General features: G+C 45.3%; 1 protein-coding gene across 2 annotated transcripts in view; it reads left to right on the plus strand.

Moving 5' to 3' along the window:
* The window catches only part of LOC310775230 (glutamate receptor 2-like), a gene marked incomplete at its 3' end in the record, with an annotated part of 221,612 nt that overhangs the window by 108,177 nt on the left and 94,932 nt on the right, over positions 1-18,503 (plus strand). The window lies entirely within an intron of this gene.

Raw genomic sequence — 18,503 nt, forward strand, 5'->3', positions numbered from 1 at the left:
ACGAACCACACCAAGGCTGTGTCCACACCTGCCCAAATATATAGGGAGTTTGTGTTAAAATGTAGGGAGTAAAAGTAAAAAGTTGTCAGAAAAAGAAATACTCACATACAGTACACATCCAAAAGTAAAGTAGTATACCGTAAAACTCCGAACGCCGAGTCCCAAATCGAGGCCGGGTCTGGCTACATGTTTTGGTAAATAAACGCCGGTCCCAAATAGACATTGGGTACTTTTTCATCTCAGTATGTTTTTGTGTTGTGCTCAGACTGAATTCACAGTCACTAGTGTTTTTGGCGGATGTCAGTCATCTTGTTTGGCAAGACGAGAGATTGTACTTTCTCCCCCCTGTCAGACAGTTTTACGCTTTGTTTATACATACCCGGCCTACAGAGAGGAGGTGGAGGCCCTGGAACAATGGTGCCAGGACAACCACCTCTCTCTAAATGTCTCCAAGACCAAGGAGATCATTGTAGACTACAGGAGGGGGGGGGGGGGGGGGGGGGGGGGGGGCGCACACCCCCCAATCACCATCAATGGCACAGTGGTGGAAAGGGTGGACAGCTTCAAGTACCTGGGAGTCAACATCCACCAGGACCTGACATGGGCCAGCCACACCGCCACTGTTGTCAAAAAGGCCCAACAGCGACTACACGGACTCAGGCGCCTGAAGAAATTTGGGCTAAGGCCAAAAATCCTCAGGGACTTCTACAGAGGCACCATTGAAAGCCTGCTGACTGGCTGCTTCACCACCTGGTACGGGAACTGTACGAACATGGACCGCAGGGTGCTAAGAAGAGTGAGGCGCGCGGCCCAGCACATAACAGGATGTGAGCTGCCAGAACTGCAGGAACTGTACAACCAGCGGTGCCTCAGGAGGTCCCTGAAGATCATCAAGGACACAAACCACCCGCACAACAGCCTGTTCTCTCTGTTACCCTCAGGGAGGAGATACAGGGTCCCAAAAGCACGAACAAATCACTTGAGGGACAGTTTCTTTCCGCAGGCCACGAGACTCCTTAACATACACAAATAAACAATCATGTAGTAGCTGTACAGCAGCTGCTACCATTATGTATGTTTAATTATGTCTATGTTATTTGCACCTGTGCAAACAGAATGTTTAATTATGTTTAAATTGTCTATGCTATTTGCACCTATGTGCAGTGAATGTCACTGTTTCTGGCTTGTTTTTATTGCTTTACTGTTATTGCTTGTTGTTTCTCTTTTTTTCCTGCACCTATATGCCCTGTTATTTTGCACTATGTTGTAACGGAGTCTACAGCACAAGAATTTCACATGTGATACTTGTACTACGGAGTAACAATAAAAATCTTGAATCTTGAATCTTGAACCGGCATGTTTCAAGTATTGTAGTAGTGTTTGATGCTACGGACTGTACACTTGAGCTTATGGTTCCCATAAGGACATGGGAGCGGTGGAGAAGTTACCAGTAACGTTAGTGTTGGGTGTTTTAAAAGTGCATATCTGTCAGTGGAACAGCTGACAGATCCAGTATGGATTATACCGGACATGTTTGGAAACATTTGGTAAGTCTGCTTGTTGCACAACACTGTATTCTCTGACAGTGCTGCTTGGTTAGCTAACGTTAGCTCCTACCTGCAAATGCTAACGTTACTACCGGTATAACGTTGCTGTAATCAAACTGCTTCTTTCCAATGAAACACAAACGACTGAATGTGAGCGGTAGGCTAATATTACTTGTTTGAAATACGGTAGGGCTGTTTGGCAGAGGGAAGAGAGGAGAGCAATGAACTGGTAGCGTACCGGTAGTTGGACGACGACGATGAGGATGATGATAATGATAATGAATACATCTCAGTTGTTTTTCTTTGTTCAAATCCGTACTCTACTAGACATGTTCAAAAGTGCCTGTACCTACCTTCTTGTGTGTACTAAACGGTCCCAAATAGACGCTGGTCTCATATAAACGCCGGGTTTGGAAACGATTTTCGGTAAATAAACGCCCGGGCGTTTATTTGAAGTTTTATGGTAAAGTACAGATCTTCTTGTTCCTCTTTTTTTATGACCCCCATTTCTCCCCAATTGTACTTGGCCAATTTCCCCCTGCTGCCCCGGTCGCTGCTCCCCCTCTACCGATCTGGGGAGAGCCATAGACTAGCACCATGCTTCCTCCGACACATGCGCAGTTGCCAGACGCTTCTTTTCACCTGAAGCGGGGTGCTTCACCGGCAGGACGTAACATGTGGGAGGATCACGCTATTCCTAACAGTTCCCTTCAGCCCCGAACAGGCACCCCGACTGACCAAGAGGGTGCGCTAGTGCAATGACCAGGACACATAGCCTTAATCCGGCTTCCCACCCACACACACAGCCAATTGATTGATTGATTGATTGAATGTATTCGACAAATTAAAAACTACAATACACTAACAAGCATACAATATAAAATTATTTATCAGAATATCACAATAAAGTTGTTAAACTTATTTCCATTGTGGTCCTGAATTAAAAAAAAAAGGGATACAAACCAACACAAGTTAAAAAAACAGTCAAAAGGTTTTGCACTATATTAATGTAGCTTACTCAGCATTCATCTTTTTAGAAGGTTTTTTAAACTATTCAGATAATTAGCAGATTTAATTCCGTTAGGGATTTTGTTCCACTCCTCCCCCCGAATAGAGGAATGTGCTTCCCAACTCTGCTTTTTAGGTTGGGTAGTTTCAAGTTTGCTATACTACTGTAGTCCTCGTGTTCAGGCCATGAGTGCCCCAAACAAACTGAAAATACTTTTATTTTCAGTTTTATTTTTAAATTATTTGGACAAAGGTTATCTAAAATGTTATAGACCATGATCAGTTTAAAAACAAAACAAAACAAGAATTAGCTGGAACGACTGCGCATGCATCAAGGTTGTGTTTGTCCGCCAAGCTAGCTCTGTCTTATCTTGACATTTATACAGTTTTGAGTTTTAAGTTGGCGCTATACTTTTTAGCCAGTTGTTTCTAAGTATCTTAGGCTCAAATCGACTTCATCTTTTTAATGATCAGATGCTTTGATCTGATTTAATCTGACGCAAACACTGACTCCTGTCTACTACTAACGCAACGCTACTGTGATTAGCCCGAGCAAGTAGTCGGGTAAACGAGACAATTCTTATCAGAGCCTTGAAATCTCTTCCAAGAGCAAGGAACCCTCTGCACCGTGAGGAGCGGAGGGCTTCGGATTCCACCAGATCCTGTGAATATTCTACACGATTCAGCCCACCAGCAGTGGATTAGTGCTGCTGGGGCCCGCTGCTAGCGGCTAGCTGCCGCAGCTAGCTACCGACGTGGCTAGTGGCTGTTGCCATCGTACACCACCAAACCTCTGCTCTGACAAGCTGCCTGGAGCCGACAGCAGCGACCCCACTGTGCCAAGGCCAGAAGCCAGCAGCTGCTGTCGACTCCCCCCCACCACCGGTGCCGCGTCTATGTGCCGACAGGTCGCAATGCCGACAGGTCGCAATGCCGATAGCCCACAAGCAGAACCAGCTGAGCGAGGCGGCGTGCAGCGTGTCGGTGGAGCTAACCTCTCCCAGCCCCCACGCCAAACCTAACCTCCCCCCATGCCTAAACCTAACCTCCCCCAGACCCTAACCCAAAACCTAACCTCTCCCACCCCCCACGCCTAAACCTAAGGTCGGCATTGCGGGTGGTCGGCATAGCGGGTGGACACCCCACCACCAGCATCTCTTCTTTCATGGCTGCCCCAGTGGCCTGATCAACGCTGCCGTCCTGTCTGGAGGTTTGGTCGCTGCTAGCCTGCTAGCTAGCCAGCTAGCGCAGCAAACTGCAATCAGTCTGTTTACATCGGATCTGCGGTGCCATGCCAGTGTGATTTGTCTGTAATCTAGAGCTGCTAGGTCCGCCTACCAACGATCAATATGACACTGAAACAGCTTCAAAATGATCTGGATGACATAAAAGAGTCCATAAACATGATGACCTGTGATATGGCATCGCTAACGAAGCAACAATCTGTTATCACGGAGCTACTGGGCGAAATAAAACAGCTCAAAGGACAGAACCTGGAGCAGGAGAGGAGAATAGTGCATCTAGAAACCCGAGTGGATGACTTGGAGCAATATTCTCGGATGAATGATTTGATTGTCACTGGGCTGCACATTAATCCTCGATCATCAGCTCGGGCAGTGACCTCTGCCAATAGGAGGAGAGAATCCAATGAACTGAACGGCAACTCCACGGAACAACAGATGGCTGCCTTCCTTCAAACCAAAGGTATTGAAGTGGACCTAAACAACATCGAGACCCACTCCCCCGGAGAAAAGAGAACAACATCCCAGCTTCCATCATGAGGTTTGCCAACAGAAAACACAAAACTGCACTGCTGAAACAAGGAAGGAAACAAAAAAGGATCAAACGTCTACATAAATGACCATCTGACAAAACGCAACGCTGACATCGCAAGAAAAGCACGCTACATGAAGAAACATGAGGAAAATTCAAAACACATGCTAAATATTCATAAAACTAAATGGAAGACCGGAGGAAGCCAAAGTGCTAGTTATCAGAAACATCGAGGAACTGGACAAATACCAATGATCGTCATGGCCATCATTATCGCCGTCGTCGTCGTCGTCATCATCATCACAATCTGGACTGTAAGGTAACTACACAAGTGACTACTGACTACTCAACTATGACACACACCAAAATACCTCATACAACTAACGTCACACCTGGAGAAAATAACCATTCAACTCAAAGGACTGCTGAACACAAACATCTGGAACTGAAAACACTTGAACACAATGACAATGCCACTGGACCTTGACGAAAACTTAGACCCGGACTACAATCTATTGGAAAACATTAACACAAACTGCTGCTCTACACAGATCAACAATTCAATTCAATTATTATGAGCATGGTATATCAATAATTCATTTCAACAGTAGAATATGCAAACTTTCAGAATATAATTGATTATTTAGAACAATTTACCACGCCATTTAACATCATAGCTATATCTGAAACATGGATTGACCCAAACAGGGGCTCTGATTCTACACTTCAAGGTTACGACTTCCATTGTATCAATAGAGAGAGCGGAAGAGGTGGTGGTGTAGCTCTATTTGTGGATGAAGGACTGTCTTATAAGGTTGTCAATAGCATGTCAACAGCTACTGATGATGTAATGGAATGTGTCACGATTGAAATATGTATGGAGAAAACTAAAAATATATTGGTTAGCTGTGTATACAGAAAACCAGGGACCAATATTGACACATTCACAAACAACATGGAAAGGCTGTTTTCCACAGCTAAGGATAAGTGCCTATCAGAACCGGGCCTTCTATGCGGTAACCCCCCCCCCCCCCCCCCCCCCCCCCCAAACACACACACACACACACACACACACTAGAGAGCTGCGCGGCCCTGAAATCTCGGCCCGAGCCCTCCCCGGCCTGTGACATGCAGACCCGTGCCCGATCCGGCCCGGATGAGTTATGAAATGAATTGGTCCGAGCCTGTTGCGAGGCCCAAAGCCAATATTACGATATAATGACACATCTCTCCCTCTCTCTCTGTTCCTCTGCAGCCTCTCCCTCTCTCTCTCTCTCTCTCTCTCTGTCCGCTGCTGTACACGGACGCACACACACACACAATATATAGCCTACTGTACGTGCAAGTCTGAGGTCTCTGTGCGCACTCCGTTACAGTCTGTCAGTAACACAACCACAGTTAGCTCAATACACAGAAAGACTCAGAAATTACAAGCACAACGAACTCTAAAACCCGCGGACAGGTCCAAAACTCCCCCTGCCCACCGACATCAGCTGCCCCAGCGCCACCAGCAATAAAAAAAAATGTTTTAGCTTACCAATGACGTTCACTTGATGACAAAACCCATTGTCTTGAAAAGCAACAAGCAAGCCCTCCAAGGTAGCCTGGAAATGGCGAAAATATAGCTTGACAGCTCCAGATTAAATCCTTTGAAAAGTACCCGCATCCATTTCCTCATCAAACCCCATGCATGTCACAAGCACATCATCATAAACTCCTCCTTCCTTGTCGTCCGTGACGGTCCGTCTCGTCTCCTGGTTGGCTTGGATTCGCGAATCCCTCGACATATCCCACCCACAACTCAACTAATTGTGATTGGCTAACGCCACAACTAAATGATATTCTGATTGGTTAAGACACCTGTCATCAAAATTGTCATCCTCATGTCATGACTAGAGTCGGTCTTCACGAAGGGTTGCTGTCAATCAATACCATTTGCCGGTGGAGGCTGGACCAAATATTTAACCCCATATTTGCTGAAACAAAGTGAGTCCAAGATCTGAACAATTTAGAGACAATATTACTGTTATTTCAGTTAATAGAAACGAATAAATAACAAATACAAATAATTTATTAGGGGGAAATTATTTTCTTTTCAATTTTTATTTTTTTATTTTTTTTATTTTTATTTTAATTTTAATTGTTATTCTTGGGTATTCAGTGAATACCTAGAAGGCCCTGACGGTTCGCCACTGGCTGAGCACGACGTTGGAGAGTGTATTACAGAGTCAATGTCTTTGGGGACTGTGGAAAAAAACTAAATTATTGACATAGTAAATACATTTATGAATAAAACGTCCACAGATGGAGACGAAATTGACATGTACCTGGTAAAGAAAATAATTGAGGTAATTAGAGACCCATTAACTCACATATGCAACTTGTCATTCAAAACGGGAATATTTCCACAGAAAATGAAAATAGCCAAAGTGATTCCAATATTCAAAGCCGGAGATAAACATATTCTCACCAATTATAGACCAGCAAGCGCGTGGATTTGGGTAGGGTTGGTTGTGACATGTCACAATCAACATTTCAGGGTGTCCAATTGTCCCTACCAACTTTTAAGCAACCTTATTTGCAATATCTTTGGAGTGCAGTTATATAGGTCATTTAGATTGTCCATATTTTGCAAGGATAGAATTGACCCGACTATTATTGAGTAAAATTGGTTTGCATTATGTTCAAAGTTACATTTATCCCCGTTTTTCACCACTGAATGTGCCAGTCCAATGGGCTATGGGTGTGGTCTCACTGGGCTGGCTGCGTGAGATCAGCTCAGCACTCCAGCCCCCAGCCCAGACGAGGAAATGACAAGAGCGAAGCGAAGTTTTGTGTGGGACCATTTCCAGTTAAAAGATGACATTGTTCATTGCAAGAAATGTGATGCCGTTTATAAGTACAACACAGCTAAAGGGCTCATTATACTCGAGCAAGCTCCGTGGGGTGGAGCTCCGTGAGTCTCCGCGAGTCACCGTGCAGACCTCGCGCTGGGGCAGATGCTTTTATACTCAGAAGTGATCAGCATGTTATTGTACAATGGTAATGGTGAGAACAGCCCATGAAAAGTCGCAATGAAACGCTATTATGTGCAGTACTGAGTGCGCTTTGACTCTCAAATGGCCGTACATCAGCACATTAATGAATCGCCAAACTTGTTTTTACTGAAAGCCGTTTCACTTCTCAGCCCTGATAGCCTACTCTGTGCTGCTTTTAATCTCTCTCAATCATGCTGTGAGAGAGCTGAGCAGGTGGTGACATGAAAGTTATTGAGAAAAGGAGAAGATACTGAATAATGACATCACAACAGTATAATCCTAATGTTGATTTAAAATGAGATATTCCTCTAAATATGGCTAAAAAAGGTAAAAAAAAAATCAAAACACCGCCTCCCCTCATGCCGTCCTCGACCCTACCAACTTTGAGACCAAAACGACGCCCTTGTACCAGTATCATTACTACCACAGTTCTCAAAAATACTTGAAAAACTATATGATGAAAGGCTGGACAATTTCATTGAAAAACAAAACATTCTTATGGATAGCCAGTATGGCTTTAGATCTACTAGATCCACCTCCATGGCACTAGCTAGTCGAGGAAATAACCACTTGTATAGATAGAAAAAAATATGCACTAGGAATATTCATTTACTTAAAAAAAACCTTTTGACACGATTGATCATGAAATTCTACTTGAAAAAATGGATAGGTATGGTGTCAGAGGGGTAGCCCTTGACTGGCTGAGAAGCTACATCAGCAAGAGACAACAATTTGTTCAAATGGGTCAGCACAAGTCAGGCTGCTCAAATATCATCTGTGGGGTCCCTCAAGGGTCAGTTTTAGGACCCAAATTATTCATTTTGTATATTAATGATATCTACAAAGTGTCTAAAATTTTGAAATTTGTTGTCTTTGCGGATGATACAAATATCCTATGCTCTGGGGATGACCTGCAGCAGCTGTTAGAGGTTGCCAATAAAGAACTGTTCAAATTAAAATGTTGGTTCGATGCAAACAAGCTATCATTGAATCTTAGCAAAACTAAAGTTATGCTATTTGGAAATCAAAAAACAAATGCAGAACTCGAATTGTAAATCGACAATGTAAAAATTGAACGAGTGTATGAGATCATGTTTCTGGGCATCATAGTTGACCACAAGCTCTGCTGGAAACCCCACATAGGATATCTGTGTTCAAAAATAGCCAGAAATGTTGGTATATTGGGTAAAGCAAGACAGTTTTTGAATCAGAGCTCACTATACACCCTGTACTGCACACTTATTGTACCTTATATGTTGTATTGTATTGAAGTTTGGGGTAACACCTATAAAACCAACCTACAAAATATTTGTACATTACAGAAAAGAGCGATAAGGATAGTCCATCATGCTGGTTATCGAGATCACACTAACATTCTGTTTTTAAAGAATCAAACTTTGAAATTTATGGACCTGGTTAAATTCAAAACAGCACAAACTATGTATAAAGTAATAAACAATATGGTGCCTAATAACATCCAGAAAATGTTCACAGGCAGAGATACTAACTACGACTTAAGAGGGAAAGTGCTCCTAAAACACCCTAGGGTCCGTACAACTTCGATGTGGATGTGCATTTCGGTCTGTGGGGTTTCTCTTTGGAACAGCCTTCATGAGACGATAAAAATTAGTAAAAACATTAAAAACATTAAATGCGATTATAAACATACATTCATAGACATATATAATAAAGAGGAAAATATTGAATAATACTGTTTCTTTTTATGAATATGACCTATTTTATTCTTTGTGAATACTGTTAATTTGTCAAGTCCTTGGAAAGGATGCGCTTTCCCGGTGGCTTTCTTAGTGGTGCTAAACCAGCAAAGTTCAAAACATAAAGATAATTGCACCTAAGGCACAGGGTAGCACACACAGATCTTCAGGACAAAGGATTCTCTATTTCACCATTTATTTGGCCATGTCAGGTCGATGTCTTCTCTCTGTTTTTTTTAGAAAGTTTTACTAAGAGTGAGAATCTGCAGTGAAGTGCAATATAATGTTGTAAGGAAAGGGCAGGACTAGATAAGCACTGCTTCTTTCTGCCCCTTCTCGGACCAAACTTTATATCATATTGTTATTTCTCTTTTTTTTTTTTTTTTATACATATATATATATTTTTTTATCCAATTATTGTGATATCTGTACCTGTTGGTTCGAGACAAATAAAAATAAATAAATCAATCAAAATTTTGAACTCAACAGCCAATTCAACTCTTTAAAATGGTTTGGGTTAATGTGTATACTTGGACTGAGGTTAAGGATGACCCTCATTACTTTTGAGCTTTTTGAAGCCTGTCTTTTGATCTTTTAGTTATACCACTGTACCAGGATATGGTTGCTGTCCAATGAAAACCATTTAACTCAATTTCTTATGATTTTTACTTTTTACTACAAATGGACAACCCGTTCTTACTCCGAGCGCGCATCATGTTGATGCTTTGTCACACCCCTTCTGCATTGCTTGTTACTAACACGGTACCCTTGAGCGACCCATGAAACGACTTGGGCTTTCCAACTAAACTCCAATGTAAACCCATGGAAGTCATCTTTGATGCTCATGGCAACTGCTCCTCCGTCCCAACACGCTGCCCTTGTGCGACGGATATAACGACTTGGGCTTTGGCTAATGTAAACCCATGGTAGTCATCTTTGACGCTCAAGGCAACTGCTCCACCGTCTGAACACGGTGCCCTTGCTCGACCAATATAACGACCTGGGCTTTCACTATTCTTTTCTTTTTTTTCATTAGGGCTTTCACCAGGGGTCCGGGCGCTAGTCCGACCTCCCGCTAGTCCGACCTCCCGCTAGTCCGACCCTGCCACGACCTCCCGCTAGTCCGACCTCCCACTAGTCCGACCTACACTGCCATAAATTCGGCTGTGTCAACCAAGCTTTAATCACATGTAAATCAATGCCATGGGAAGCGCACAGAAACAGCCGCAGACAATTCTGTTTAAGCGCAAATTATGCTCGAGCAAAATCGCCGGCGCTGACTGCGCCGAGGGGGTCACCGCAGCTGGGCGTCCTATCGGCGGAGGGCCCGTGCAGCTCCTCAAAAATGTGACTCTGCAAACGTGCGAGAGCTGGAAGCTGTTCGCCGGGCTCTACACCACTTCCAGCATCAGATATGTGGTTGCCACGTCCTGATTCGCTCGGACAACATGGCCACCATTGCCTACTTGAACAAGCAGGGCGAGGTACGGTCGAGAACCTTGAACCAAGTGGCACGGAGATACACTTCTAGGCGCACTCCTGCCTGCGCTCCTTATCAGAGGCACACTTAAGGTCTTTGCACACACAGTCCGATTGTTTTCATGTGCGTGTTTTTTAATCCATCATCTGAAAACACAGACAGGTCCCAGCTCGCAAAAATCTATTGACTGATGCGAAAAACACAGAAAATCGAACTTAAATGACGGACGTAATTGTTGGACTTTTTTTTTCGTGCGTCAATTTCGGACGAAAATACGGACTTGGTGTGCAAAAGCTATTACCCGGGCGGCTGAACTTCGGAGCGAACTTGTTGTCGCGGGGCTATCCCCGGCAGACAGAGTGGCAGCTACACCCCCAAGTGGTGGAGCAGATTTGGGCCAGATTCGGCCGCGCCCGCGTCGATCTCTTCGAATCGCGGCTCGCAACGCACTGCCCCCTGTGGTTCTCTGTTGAAAACGACAACCCCCCCTTGGGCCACGTTGATACGTGTTTTTTTCCCGTGCCCCTGATCCAGTCCACCCTGGACAGAGGGAGGGAGCAGGGCCTGCAACTTACCCTGGTGGCTCCGCAGTGGCTGCAGCAGATCTGGTTTGCGGACCTCATCCTGCTGTCGGTAGGGCCGCCGTGGCCGCTGCAGGACCTCCTGTCGCAAGCGAAGGGCGAGGTGCACACAATACAGAGCTCTAGGGCCATGTTCACACTCTCAGTACGCTTACAAGTGGCGAGCTTTCTCTCAGTGGTGCACGGAACGAAACGAAGATCCACTGTGTTGTGGTGTTGTGGCCCATCCTCTGTTTCCTGCATAGCCTGTATGATGCGGGCCAGTCCCCTCAGGTCTATGTGGCTGCCATATCGGCCTGTCACATGGAGATCGAAGGGAAACCAGTGGGGAGCCTCCTCCTGGTCTCCCGATTTATGAAAGGGGCACGCAGACTGTGACCACGGCGGCGTAATGTCTTCCCTAAATGGGACTTGGTCATGGTGTTGGAGAGTCTCTCGGGTCCCCCGTTCGAACCCTTGGAAACTGTGGACCTGAAATTCCTGTCTTTGAAGACTGCGCTGCTGTTAGCCTTGTCTTCAGGCAAAACGGTTGGTGACTTGATTGCCCTGTCGGTCCAGTAGTCTTGCTTGATTTTTGCTGATGACGACCGGAGGGTTACGCTTCGGCCCAACCCCGCATACCAGCCTAAGAATATCAACGCCAGCTTCAGATCTATGGTTGTAGACCTGGCTGCTTTTTGTCCCCCTCCTTTCAGCTCGGAGGAGGAGCGACGCTTGAACACGCTTTCCCCGTTGCGGGCGATCCTGGCCTACGTGGGCAGGGCACGCACGCTGCGCACCTGTAACCAGTTGCTGGTTTGCTTTGGGCCACGGGCCCTGGGTGGGGCACTGTCCAAGTAGCGCTTGTCGCACTGGATAGTGGAGGCCATTGCTTTGGCCTACTCTGCCGTGGGGAAGGCTCCCCCAGAGGGTAATAAGGCCCACTCTACATGAGGTGTCGCGACATCCTGGACGTTGTTGTGTGCTGTCAGTGGATGTGTGGGGCAGCCTCATCGTCTACCCACCACACTTTTGTTAGGTTCTATAGCCTTGAAGTTGCCACCACAGCCTTTGCGCACGCTGTTTTGTCAGCCACCAGGCGGTAGTTCCTTAGTCACTCATTATGCCTACGGATTGCCATGGGCTGCGGCCATGTGCTCCATTGCCAGCCTCGGGTCTCAGGGTCACACGGGGTGCTTGCTTGCAGCAAGGTTGGTTGGATAATTGGCATAATGTGATAATCCGAAGTTCATAACGAAGTAAAACATTGGGGTTGTCCTACAACCCAGGTTTTACGAGTAAGAACGAGGATTCTCACACATCTAGCCTTGCTGCTTTCTTCGGAACAGCAGATTGCTGGACACTTTGAGTGAGGATCTGGGCTTATGGCACGGACGTGACGTGGTGGTCACAGGGCGGAGCGGGTGGCCGTGTCATAGCCAGATGCCATTACGCCGTCAGGCGCAATGGATGGTTTTATAGGGGTACATTTTGAGAAAATATACATTATCCAGTAGGTGAGCTGCTGGGAAGCAGCTTGGCATAGTGTGAGAAACCTCGTTCTTACTTACTCGTAAAACCTGGGTTGTAGGACAACCCCAATGTTTTTTAAGTTCCTGAAAACTTGCCATTTTGGAGATGCGTGGTTTTCATCAGACAGCTACGATATACAGGTGCCAAGATTATAGTGACATTAAAGACGTAGCTAATGTCCTCATGGTCTTCTTATCAAGGAACTTGGATATTCTTCACAAATACTTTGTCTTTGAATGGATCTTCCCAATGACAGAGAGGGCCATAGATTCACTGGTCATGCACTGATCCAAGTGAAGATACGTTACACAACACTTTTCCTGTAACTTAATACATTCAACAGAAACACTGGGTTTGTCCCTTAACTTATGCTTTGTTCCAAAATCAATACATTCAGATTTTCATAAGTGCAAGGATAACTTATTGTTTGCATAACCATGTGCTTACATTTTGAAGCTCTTTAATGACTGATGTTCTGACTGTTTTGCACTCTCCGGTTACCAACAAGGCGGAATCATCTGCATACAGAAATAAAAATAAAGGACATAAACAGGCTGACTCCATGTCATTAATATACAACAAAAATAATAAATGACCAATAATGCTTCCTTGACATCACAGGGTCACCACAGTTCAGGTTTTTGGGCTCAGAGAGTACACTTCCTAGTTCTGTATCCAATTCAGGGCCTCCCCGTTAAAATCCATTGCCTTCAATTTACACAGTAAAATTTGGTGGTTGACACTGTCAAATGCTTTTTGTAGGTCAAGCATTGCCATTCCACAATACTTGCCACTGTCAATTTGCTTTTTAATGAAGTCAGATAAAAAGGTCAAACAAGTTGAGTAAGACTGTCTAAAACCTGACTGGAAATCATAGATAATATTAAACTGGTTTTTACTTAAAACACTCAAAATAGACACAGGCCTGTAGTTACTTTGTTCCACCTTACTGCCTTTTTTTATATAAGCAGTAACTTCTCTGCACATTCAACCCGTATTGTATGCTAGCTGCAGGCTGACAGCAGTCCATAATTTAAGAGGGGATAACCACTAATAAGCTACCAGTCATCAAATCACAAGTAGAATTTGCCCATCTGTACAACACAGTCTCACAGACAATTGTAAAAGAGCAACGTTTTGGACCAACGTTGCTATGTTACAATTTTGGCTCCAAAATTGTAAAATGGTAAGGTTCTGAGAGTTTAGGTTTAGAGTTAGGGTAGGGGGAGGGGGAGGGGTTAGAAACAGAAAATCTCCAGAAACATGCACGCCCACCCCTGTATAAACGTACATTACCATTTTACAATTTCTGAGCCGAAATTGTAACATTGCAACGTTGGTCCAAAAACGTTGCTATTTTACAATTTCTTTGGAGATCGGGTTGGTCTGTGATGTTCCTAGATGCCACAGTGCTGAAATAAAGACTATGGGCCCTATCTTCCCAAAAGCGGTAATTTAGCGTTTGCGCTCGTTTAACGCCATGTGCAAAGCAAATTGGGGGCGGGCACAAGCGCATGCCTGTTATAATTGTACTGGGCATAGTACAATTTGGCCACATGCCAAAGCAGGCGTTTCAGCGCTAAAATGTGGGGATAGATGGCATTATCCTATCGTCAGCAGCACGCAATTACTTTGCGCTAAGAGCTTTGAAATGTACCTCGTAGCGCTAAATACCTCGCTGCGCTGGGAGCGCACCATAATCTCAGTGCAGCGCAGTGCAAAGTAAAATTCCTTTTGGATATGTCATTACGCACAGCCTTGCCATGCCAGGACATCAAATTCTGCTGCTAAAATTAGGTATTAGAAGATAATTCAGTGAGGCAATCAACTATAACTCACTGAGAAACTTTTATCACATCGCAAAGAGGGAAATGAATTGAGAAAACTTGTTGGACAATGGACATAGGCTATTTACCTTCATAACCCGGAGGGTCGTTGGCAACACAGACGATCTGTCAATAAGCTCTCTCCATCTCTCTCTGTCCTCGCACGAGTAAGTACACTCTATTACAGATGGAGAGAATTACAGCATATTGTATGCCTCGTGCAAACAGCGATCGCGAGACGGGATTCTGATTGGTTTTGGTTGACATAATGCCCAGCATTCCCTGGCCACACCTGTGAATAATTCTGGTACTTAAGACCGCCCAAATCCCGTTTGCACAGGCATTTTGGGGGCGCAGATGATTTTGGACGGCTCTAATTTGCGCCTGCGGTACGTGCCGTGAACCTTTCCGCATCCCCACCGCGAATTGCATCCCCAACATATTTTGGGGCTGTTTTAACTTAGAAATCAGGGAGGTCACATCTACCCAGACAATTATATGACTTTTAAACAGTTACATTTCTGTATAAATCATTACAATATGCTCCTGTGAGGTGGGGATGCTGCCGGGCGGGGGTGCAAAACTCGGCATAACACATGGACAAATGCGCAAGCAGCCCCGGCGCCAGACCAGATATCCAGAGGGGGCACGAGCCTTAATCAGGGGGGCACTGATAAAATGTGTCCCCCACCAATAAATTGATGTAAAAAAATAAGAAAACAGAGCTTTACTGCCAGAAACCAGCGCTCCTAGGGGAGAGGAGAGCAAGGAACTAACCACTCTGCACTAACACGGATATTTATGTAATGGGTATATGTACCACTCTCATAACATGTGTGTATCACTTAGGGTGTCGAGTCATAGTCTATTTTTAATTTGTCTTTATTGAATGTTTCAAAACTGCATGTTTAACTAAGAATAGGCTAATGATTATTTCCACCCACCACTCATTTAATTTGGTTAGTTACTTTCATGTCAAAAGTTTGGAAGCAACAAAGTAGCATGCTGAGGAAAGTGGGCAGAGTTTCCCAGCATGCTCTGGGGTAGTGTGTTTCAACAATGTGTTTTGGAGATTAATTAAACCTTCCTGTTCTCTATATATGTGTTATTGGTTATCTGCAATGTTATGTGATGACTAGTAGAGTTGTTTTGCATGCTAACTACATTGCTTTACAATGTTAAATGTTGACACCATAAGTGAGACGGGGGTATAGTTTAATGACCCCCTCTGAGTTTCTGTGCTTGAGTGAGTGTGTTCTAAAGTGAATACATTTCCTGTAGTTGTGCGGTGTATTGAGGCACAGGATTTCTGTCTGCCTGAATTACTGCCACTACTAAACACTTAGCTTGCTACAAAACCATGCTGGGGGAAATGTGCAAATTCCCTCTCATGGAAGTGACACACACAGTGGAGAAGTGAGCGGGCACTGCCCCCTCGTGCCGCCGGGGCTGTGCGCAAGGCTGACCGGTATCTTCCCTGCCTTAAGGCACATGCAAACAGAATAGGGGATATCGCCTGTATGAAGATAGGGCCCCAAAGTTTTGGTAAAAATTGTGGAAAAATATAGTATATATAAGTATATCTCTGACAATTTGAAGAGCCCATGTGACCGCTTTATTTGTCAAACAGACTCACAACTGAGCTTAAATGAAAGCTAAGAAGCAACCCTTTAAAATCACATCAAACATGAGTAAAGGTCCTGAAAATGAGCGTAGAACAACAATTTAGTATAGGTAAGGTTTTGCCCACCGAGATGATACCGATATCTGGTTTGGCCCATCGACTAATTAAAATTGTCAGCGACCTTAGTCTTATCAAAGCTTACAGACCCATTGATATTCAAACCTATTTTATTTTGTTTATTTTTGGGCTTTTCATTACATTACATTACATTACGTCATTTGGCAGACGCTTTTATCCAAAGCGACTTACAATAACACATTTTTTGTCAGCAATAGAGCAATCAACTATGGAGCACAGTCTATGACAACTACAACTTCTGAAGGAACAGTGGTACAAGTTTAGGTTAGTGGTACAAGTTTAGGTTAGGTTTTTTTTTTTTTTAATAAGGAAAGAGAGAGAACGAAGTTAGATCAAGAAGGGCCCAGATGGAGCCTGAAAAGGTGTGTCTTTAGTCTTTTCCGAAAGATCGGCAGTGATTCAGCTGTCCTGACCGAAGGTGGAAGCTCGTTCCACCATTGAGGTGCCAGGGACGAGAAGAGTCGAGATCGGGATGAGCGACTTTTGAGCCCCCGTAGCGAAGGAGGGGCGAGGCGACCTGCACTGGTGGAGGAGCGAAGGGAGCGCTGAGAGGTTTGGAACCTGAGCATGGATTGCAGGTACAGGGGAGCTGACTGGTGTACTGCCCTGTAGGCCAGTACCAGTGTCTTGAATTTGATGCGGGCCGAGATGGGAAGCCAGTGGAGCTCCTGGAAGAGGGGAGTGACGTGAGAGAATTTGGGTTGGTTGAATACCAGACGGGCTGCAGCGTTCTGAATGAGCTGAAGCGGTCGGTGGCAGGTAGGCCGGCCAGGAGCACGTTGCAGTAGTCCAGGCGGGAGGAGACAAGAGACTGGACCAGGAGTTGAGTCGCTTCTCTTGTGAGAAAGGGACAGATTTTGCGGATGTTGTAGAGAGAGAACCTACAGGAGCGTGCTGTAGCAGCTATGTTGGCAGAGCAAGACAGCTGGTTGTCAAGGATCACCCCAAGGTTCTTAGCTGTTTGGGAGGGAAGTACAGTGGTGTTGTCAATGGAGATGGAGAGATCTGCGAGAGGGCAGTCTTTTCCTGGGAGGAAGAGTAGCTCTGTCTTACCAAGGTTGAGCTTGAGGTGGTGGGCAGACATCCAGTCGCCAATGTCTTTGAGGCATGCAGAGATGCGAGCCTCGATTTGAGTGTCGGAGGGGGGGAAGGAAAGGAAAAGCTGGGTGTCATCAGCATAGCAGTGATAAGAAAAGCCATGAGAAGAGATCACATAGGCAAGAGATCTGATATAGAGAAGGAAAAGTAAGGGGCCCAGGACTGAGCCCTGGGGGACACCGGTGGTAAGAGGACAGGATCTGGAGAGGGACCCTCTCCATGAGACCTGGTATGAGCGGTTCGAGAGGTAGGAAGCAAACCAGGAGAGTGCAGAACCTGAAATGCCGAGGTCAGACAGAGTGGAAAGAAGGATTTGGTGGTTGACTGTATCGAAGGCAGCAGACAGGTCAAGGAGGACAAGTACAGAGGAGAGGGATGAGGCCTTAGCAGTGTGAAGGGCCTCTGTGACAGCAAGAAGAGCTGTCTCAGTGGAGTGAGAGGCCTTGAAACCGGACTGCAGAGGGTCCAGGAGGTCATTTTGGGAGAGATAGAGAGAAAGTTGTTTGGACGCTGCTCGTTCGAGGGTTTTGGAAAGGAATGAGAGAAGAGAGACAGGTCTGTAGTTGTGAATAGCAGTAGGGTCAAGGGAGGGTTTCTTAAGCAGAGGCTTGACTCTTGCAGTCTTTAGAGCAGGCGGAACAAGACCAGAAGACAGAGAGGAGTTAATGAAGGTAGTGAGGAAGGGAGATATGTTAGGTGAGATGGTTTGGAAGAGAGAGGAAGGGATAGGATCGAGGGGGCAGTAAGTGGCTCGGTTCGAGCTGATGAGTTTAAGCACTTCATCAGGAGAGAGGGGAGAGAAGGAAGGAAATCCAGGGACAGGGGGCCGAGGAGCAGGATTGGAGTCGGGAGTGTTAGTGAGGGTGCCTGGAGGATGGAAGGAGGAGCTGATGTCATCCACCTTTTTAGTAAAGAAGGTTACAAAATCATCAGCAGAGAGGGAGGGGGAGGGGAGGGAGGGTTGAGGAGCGTGGAGAAGGTGGAGAACAGTTTACTGGGATTGGATGCAGAGGACTGGATTTCAGAGATGAAGAAGGAGGTTTTTGCTTTGGAGACAGCATCAGTGAAGTTGGAGTGGATAAGGTGGTAGGAAGAGAGATCTTCAGGGAGATGTGATTTTCTCCATTTTCTCTCAGCTGCCCGAAGCTCAGTTCGATAAGTTC

The sequence above is a fragment of the Poromitra crassiceps genome (assembly GCF_964638095.1).
Source record: "Poromitra crassiceps genome assembly, chromosome: 4".
Classification (NCBI taxonomy): domain Eukaryota; kingdom Metazoa; phylum Chordata; class Actinopteri; order Beryciformes; family Melamphaidae; genus Poromitra; species Poromitra crassiceps.